This window comes from Vitis vinifera, chromosome 14 (assembly GCF_030704535.1).
Source record: "Vitis vinifera cultivar Pinot Noir 40024 chromosome 14, ASM3070453v1".
Lineage (NCBI taxonomy): Eukaryota > Viridiplantae > Streptophyta > Magnoliopsida > Vitales > Vitaceae > Vitis > Vitis vinifera.
The window spans coordinates 14,040,857-14,048,033 of NC_081818.1; the positions used below are offsets into that span (position 1 = coordinate 14,040,857).

A 7,177-nucleotide genomic window follows, 5' to 3' on the forward strand; every position below is an offset into this window, starting at 1 on the left:
TTATTCTATAATTTTTTTTCAAGGTTAATGTTGGAAAAAAGGTTTCAAATTTATCTATATCTATATCTATACTACATATAAAAGCACGAAGTGTTTAAAACTTTAAACACTTTTTTCTTCCAATAACAACCTTATCATTTTTACTATATGCTTTTATATCCTATCATTATTATATGTAATTAATTGTTTCTAGCGTATAAATTAATTACACAAATTATCATTATTTAAAAAAAAACTTAATTGAGATAATGATTCTCTTTTAAAAACTTATCATAATTTAATTTTTTTATTCTTCATTTATTCAATATAAAAGAGATTTAAATGAAAATAAATAAATACATAAATACAAAAAATTGGTTTGAATTAATTTATTTTTTTTAATCCAAATTTTAAAGAAAATTTTTTCTTTAATGTGTATTCAATTCATATGATAATAATATATTATTGTTTTTTCATTCTTCATTTATTCAATAAAAAAAAAATTTAAATGAAAATTGTTAGTCCAAAGGTTCTCCTAATCGGTTTTTGATGATAACAAACCATGGTTAAGTGACTAATTGTTTTGAATGGTAAAGAATCTCAGGTATAAATTTGGAAATTCATCAAAGGACCAAATGGATACAAGATTGAGACTTTGGGAAGACTTTTGATCATAGGAAATGAATGTAAGATGAATGTATGGGTGCACTTATGATTTTCATACCGTTTCACGCATCTTAGAAAACTTGGTTTATCCTTTAAAACTTCGATTTCTTTAAAAACCCGAGTTTTATCAAATGTACCTTAGACAAAATATTTTAAAATTGGCATATTAATTCACCTAAAGACTTTGCCCAAGTGTTAGAAAAGAAAAGAATTGAAAAAGATAGGTTTTCGGGGCCAAAAGGCTTAACCGGTTGGGGAACCGATCGACCTTATCCGGTCGAGGTTCAGTCGAGGAGTTCCAAAAACATTCTCTCTCATGCAGTAGCTTCCTCTTCTCGATTGAGGTTCACCCCTTCCCGGTCGAGGTCCGGTCGAGGCAACGGTAACCTGTCAAAGCATTAAATGCTCCAACGGCTAATGAATCGGTCAACCCCTAGCTCGACTGGTCGAGGCTCTCTTTTGCTGTTTTTGGCTCTCGAGCTTAGAAACTTATAAATTGAGAGCTTCACTTCGTTTATGATATAGAGAACACTTGCAATCAATTGTCTACCTACCTGTTCTTGACCAAAAAGCTCTCAATTCTTTCTTAGTGCATTAAATCATCACTTGCATATCCTTTAGTGCACCCTTGTGAGTCATCCTAGCTTTGTTTTGTATTTGAACTATCTTTAAGCTAGGTTGAGGGATTCATTTTTGTAAAAACTGAAGTGTTAAAGCCTGCAAGAGATTTGAATCTTGAAGATATTGTGTAAGAGCCCATTGGAGCCGGAATCCAAGTGTAAGAAGATTGGAAACTTGGTTGAAGCTTCAAGTTAGTGGAACCCTGACTCGGTTAGGAGATTGAAGAGAGTGGACGTAGGCAAGGAAGTGTCAAACCACTATAAAACCCGAGTTTGAATTCTCTAACTCTATCTCTTTATTTTTATTATTGTGTTTGAAAAGATTTTAAAAAACCCAATTCACCCTCCCCCCCCCCCTTTTGGGTGTTTTTCTTAATTAAGCATAGCCTTTATTTTCTCAATTGGTATCAGAGCTAGACCTCTTGTTTAAGACCTAACAGTCTAAGAGGAAATAGCTATTCCATCAAGCTCATCTCATACTGAAATTTTTGCAAAACATAGAGCTCCATCCCTATTGGAAAACCAAAATGACTTGGTTTTTACAATCAACCGATTTAGACGTATGGGATGTCATTGAAGATGGCCCAACTTTTCCTACTAAACTAGTTGATGGAGTCTTGGTTCCAAAACCCAAGCAAGAATGGAATGAGCTTGATAGAAGAAATTTTCAATTAAATGCTAAGGCTGTTTTTACTTTGCAATGTGCTATGGATAGAAATGAATATAATAGAATATGTCAATGCAAATCAGCTAAAGAAATTTGGAGATTACTTGAGATAACTCATGAAGGAACAAATAAAGTGAAAGAGTAAAAAATTAATTTACTTGTTCATAACTATGAATTGTTTTCAATGAAAGAAAATGAGATTATTGTTGAGATGATTACTAGGTTCACCGACATTGTCAATGGTCTTGAAGCTTTGGGAAAAACCTACAAGGAATCCAAGAAGGTGATGAAGATATTGAGGTCACTCCCATCAAAGTGGCATACTAAGGTCACCGCAATTCAAGAAGCAAAAGACTTGACTAAGCTACCTATGGAAGAGCTCATAGGGTCATTGATGACATATGAGATTAACTTGGCGAAGAATCTACAAGAGGGTGAAGACAAAAAGAAGAAGAACATAGCTCTCAAAGCTATAACCAATGAAGAAGAAGATGTTGAAGAAGAAAAACCAAGTGAGGAAGATGACGATTTAGCCCTCATCACAAGAAAGCCTAACAAATACATGAGGAGTGAAAGGTTTAGAGGAAGAAAATTCACCTCTAGAAGAGAACTTTCTAAAAAGGAATCCTCATCTCATGGTGACAAGGAGAAATGGGAAGAGAAAAGAGATTTGGTGTGTTTCAAATGCAAAAAACCAGGACACATCAAATATGATTGTCCTCTCTACAAAAGTGAAGCCAAGAGAAGAGTGAAAAAGGCAATGATGGCCACTTGGAGTGAAAGTGAAGAATCATCTGAAGAAGAAAAGGAGAAAGAAGTGGCAAACATGTGCTTCATGGCAAGAGATGATCTTGATGAGGTAAACTCTAACTTTAGTGATGAAGATATGCATGATGTTTTTGAAGAATTATATGAGGATTTTGCAAAAATTAGTTTGAAAAATAATTCTCTTAAAAATAAATTCAAGAACTTGAAAAAGAACTTGAAGAAGTGAAAGAAAAATTTTCAATTGTTGAAATATCAAAAAACTCATTTTGAAAAAGAAAATGAGATTTTGAGAAGTGAAAATGAGATTTTGAAAAAGAAAAATGAACAGTTGACCTCCTCTCTTATAATTTTTTCTTGTGGAAAAAAAATCTTTTGAAATGATCTTAGCTAGCCAAAAATGTGTTTTTGACAAACAAGGGCTATGATTCAAATCCTCAAAGAATTAAAAGTATTTTAAAAACTATTTTGTAAAAGAATCCTCAAGTGCAAGTCCTTCTACTACTTGCAACTTTTGTGGAAGAGGAGGGCACATTAGTAGCACATGTCCCTTAAGAAATGGATCTCAAAAGAATTCAAATGCTAAGGTTAAAAAGGTTTGGATTGAGAAATCCAAGGTCACTAACCCTCAAGGACCCAAAAAGATATGGGTACCTAAATCAACTTGAATTTTATTTTGTAGGGTTCAAAGAAGGATACGTGGTTCTTGGATAGTGGATGCTCAAGACACATGACCGGGGATGAATCCACGTTTGCTTTCCTTACAAAGAGAAAGGGAGGATACGTTACCTTTGGAGACAATGCAAAAGGAAGGATCATTAGTCAAGGCAACATTGGTAATGACACATCCTCTCTTATTGAAAGTGTTTTATTAGTGGATGGTTTAAAACATAATCTTTTAAGCATTAGTCAACTTTGTGACAAAGGTTTTGAAGTAATTTTTCAAGCATCTCATTGCATCATCAAAGATATTCAAAATGATAAAACTATCTTCATGGGCCATAGATGTGATAATGTTTATGTTATAAATATTTCAAAATATAATGGCCATGATAGATGCTTTTCAAACATGCATGATCAAAGTTGGTTATGGCATAGGAGGTTGGGACATGCTAACATGGACCTCATTTCCCAACTCAACAAAGATGAACTTGTTAGAAGCCTTTCCAAAATAAATTTTCAAAAAGACAAAGTTTGTGAAGCTTGTCAAATGGGAAAGCAAATCACAAAATTATTTTAAAAACAAAAATTTCATTTCAACAACTAGGCCTCTTAAGTTGTTGCATATGGATTTATTTGGTCCCTCTAGGACACCAAGCCTTGGAGGAAAGTCTTATGCATATGTTATTGCGGATGACTTCTCTAGATATATTTGGGCCTTGTTTTTAAGTAAAAAGAATGAAGCCTTTTATGAGTTTTCAAAGTTTTGCAACAAGGTTCAAAATGAAAAGGGTTTTACAATTACTTGTATATGATCATAGGAGAGAATTTGAAAATATTGATTTTGAAGATTATTACAATGAACATGGTATTAACCACAATTTTTCGGTTCCTAAAACTCCTCAACAAAATGGGGTAGTTGAAAGGAAAAATAGAACTCTTCAAGAAATGGCTAGAACCTTGCTAACTGAAAACAACTCACCAAAATATTTTTGGGCCGAAGCGGTTAACACTTCTTGTTATGTTCTAAATAGAATATTATTGAGGCCCAATCTTAAGAAAACTCCCTATGAGCTTTGGAAAAACAAGAAACCCAACATTAGCTATTTCAAAGTCTTTGGGTGCAAATGCTTTATATTAAACGCCAAAGACAACCTTGGAAAATTTGATGCAAAATCAGATGTTGGAATTTTTCTTGGTTACTCAACTTCAAGTAAAGCCTTTAGAGTTTTTAACAAAAGAACCATGGTTGTAGAGGAGTCCATCCATGTTATTTTTGATGAATTTAACAATACTTTCCAAGAAATGGAGAGTTTTGATGATGATTTAGGCTTGGAGACCTCCATGGGAAAATTACAAATTGAAGATAGAAGGCAATAAAAAGAAATTGGAGAGGATCCCAAGAAAGAAGAATCACCATTGACACTACCCCCTCCTCAACAAGTGCAAGGTGAATCAAGCCAAGACCTTCCTAAAGATTGGAAGTTTGTCATCAACCACCCATAAGATCAAATTGTAGGTAATCCATCTAGTGGGGGTAAGAACTAGATCATCTCTTAGAAATATTTGCAATAATCTTGCTTTTATCTCTCAAATTGAACCTAAAAATATAAATAATGCTCTAGTTGATGAAAATTGGATGATTGCTATGCAAGAAGAGTTAAATCAATTTGAAAGAAGTGAAATATGGGAATTAGTGCCAAGACCTTCAAATCAAAGTGTTATTGGAACTAGATGGGTCTTTAGAAATAAAATGGATGAAAATTGCATAATTGTTAGAAATAAAGCAAGATTGGTAGCCCAAGGTTTTAATCAAGAAGAAGGGATAGATTATGAAGAAACCTTTGCTCCCGTACCTAGATTGGAAGCCATTAGGATGCTACTTGACTTTGCATGTTTTAAAGACTTTGTTTTATATCAAATGGATGTGAAAAGTGCTTTCTTAAATGGCTTTATAAATGAAGAAGTATATGTTGAACAACCACCCGGTTTTCAAAGTTTTAACTTTCCTAATCATGTTTTTAAACTTAAAAAGGTAATTTATGGTTTGAAACAAGCACCTTGAGCATGGTATGAAAGATTGAGTAAATTTCTTTTGAAAAAGGATTTTAAAATGAAAAAAATTGACACAACTCATTTCATAAAAACCAAAGAAAATGACATGCTCTTAGTGCAAATATACGTTGATGATATCATTTTTGGAGCTACTAATGTCTCTCTTTGTGAAGAATTTTCTAAATGCATGCATAGTGAGTTCGAAATGAGCATGATGTGAGAATTTAACTTCTTCCTTGGACTTCAAATCAAGCAACTAAAGGAAGGAACCTTCATCAATCAAGCAAAGTATATAAGAGATCTTCTCAAAAGGTTCAACATGGAAGAAGCCAAAACAATGAAGACTCCAATGAGCTCATCCATCAAGCTTGACAAGGATGAGAAAGGTAAGTCCATCAACTCAACTATGTATAGAGGCATGATAGGTTCTTTGATATATTTGACCGCTAGTAGACCCGACATCATGTATAGTGTATGCTTGTGTGCTAAATTTCAATCTTGTCCTAAAGAATCTCACTTAAGTGTCGTAAAACGAATTCTTAGATATTTCAAAGGGACAATGGACATAGGCCTATGGTATCCTAAGGGTGATAACTTTGAATTAATTGGATTCTCGGATGCCGATTTTGTCGGTTGTAAAGTTGAAAGGAAAAGCACTAGTGGCACTTGTCATCTCCTAGGACACTCACTTGTTTCATGACATAGTAAGAAGCAAAATTCGGTAGCTTTGTTAACAGCGAAAGCCGAATACATAGCAGCCGGTTTGTGCTGTGCACAAATCCTTTGAATGAAACAAACACTTAGTGATTTCAATTTATTTTTTGAGCGTGTTCCTATTAAATGTGATAACACTAGTGCCATCAACATTTCAAAAAATCCCGTGCAACACTCTAGGACTAAGCATATAGAGATTAGACACCATTTTCTTAGAGACCATGCACAAAAGGGTGACATTATACTTGAATTTGTAAGCACAAAAGATCAACTTGCAGATATATTTACAGAACCTCTAAGTGAAGAAAAATTGGTTGATATTCGAAGACAACTAGGGGTGATTTCCTTATGATCTAATGATTGTTTAATGAATTCTTGATGAATTTACCTTATAATTGCATGATTTTCATGTCATATGCATCATATAGACACATACTTAGGGAAATGATCAAATTTTGACCAAAAATCAAAATTTTCTTGGCATTGGACATAAAAAATTGGGGATTTCAACTGAAAAGGGCAGAGGGAGGATCACGAGACAAGAAAAAGCACAAAAAATTGGAGCGTTGACCGTTGACCAAGCGGTCGACCAGATCATGGACCGGTCGATCGGTTCGTCGAGGCTGGGAATTTAAAGAGCCTCCCGCGCTTCACTTTCTTCACTGTTATCCTCCGTTTCTTCAAGGCTCTTCACATTTCCGCTTCAGACACCAGTTTGGGCAAGATCTTGGACCGATTTTTAGGCCTTGGAGTGGATTTTGGGACAATTAGAGGCTAGGACTTCAAATTTGGGACCTAAGGCTTTCGATTTAGGACGGTTTCTCCTCAGTCCGCGCGCCTAGGGCTTTCAGGTGTGTGTGATTCTCTTTCTACCAACTTCGTCTCCCTCATTTCTGTTTTTCTGATGGCGCCTAGGAGAGAAACGGTAACCTCTAGGGCTCAGGGCAAGCGCCCTACTGAGCCATCTCAATCTGATCAAATGAAGGCTCGCTGAAAGGCGAGGTATGACACGACCCTCTTCAGTTCTGTGGAAGAGTATCAGAGATACAAG

At 34.7% G+C, this 7,177-nt stretch overlaps 1 pseudogene; it reads left to right on the forward strand.

Moving 5' to 3' along the window:
* Positions 1-1,849: 1,849 nt before the first annotated feature.
* On the forward strand, positions 1,850-6,478 carry LOC132255067 (uncharacterized; annotated as a pseudogene).
* The last annotated feature ends 699 nt before the right edge of the window (positions 6,479-7,177 follow it).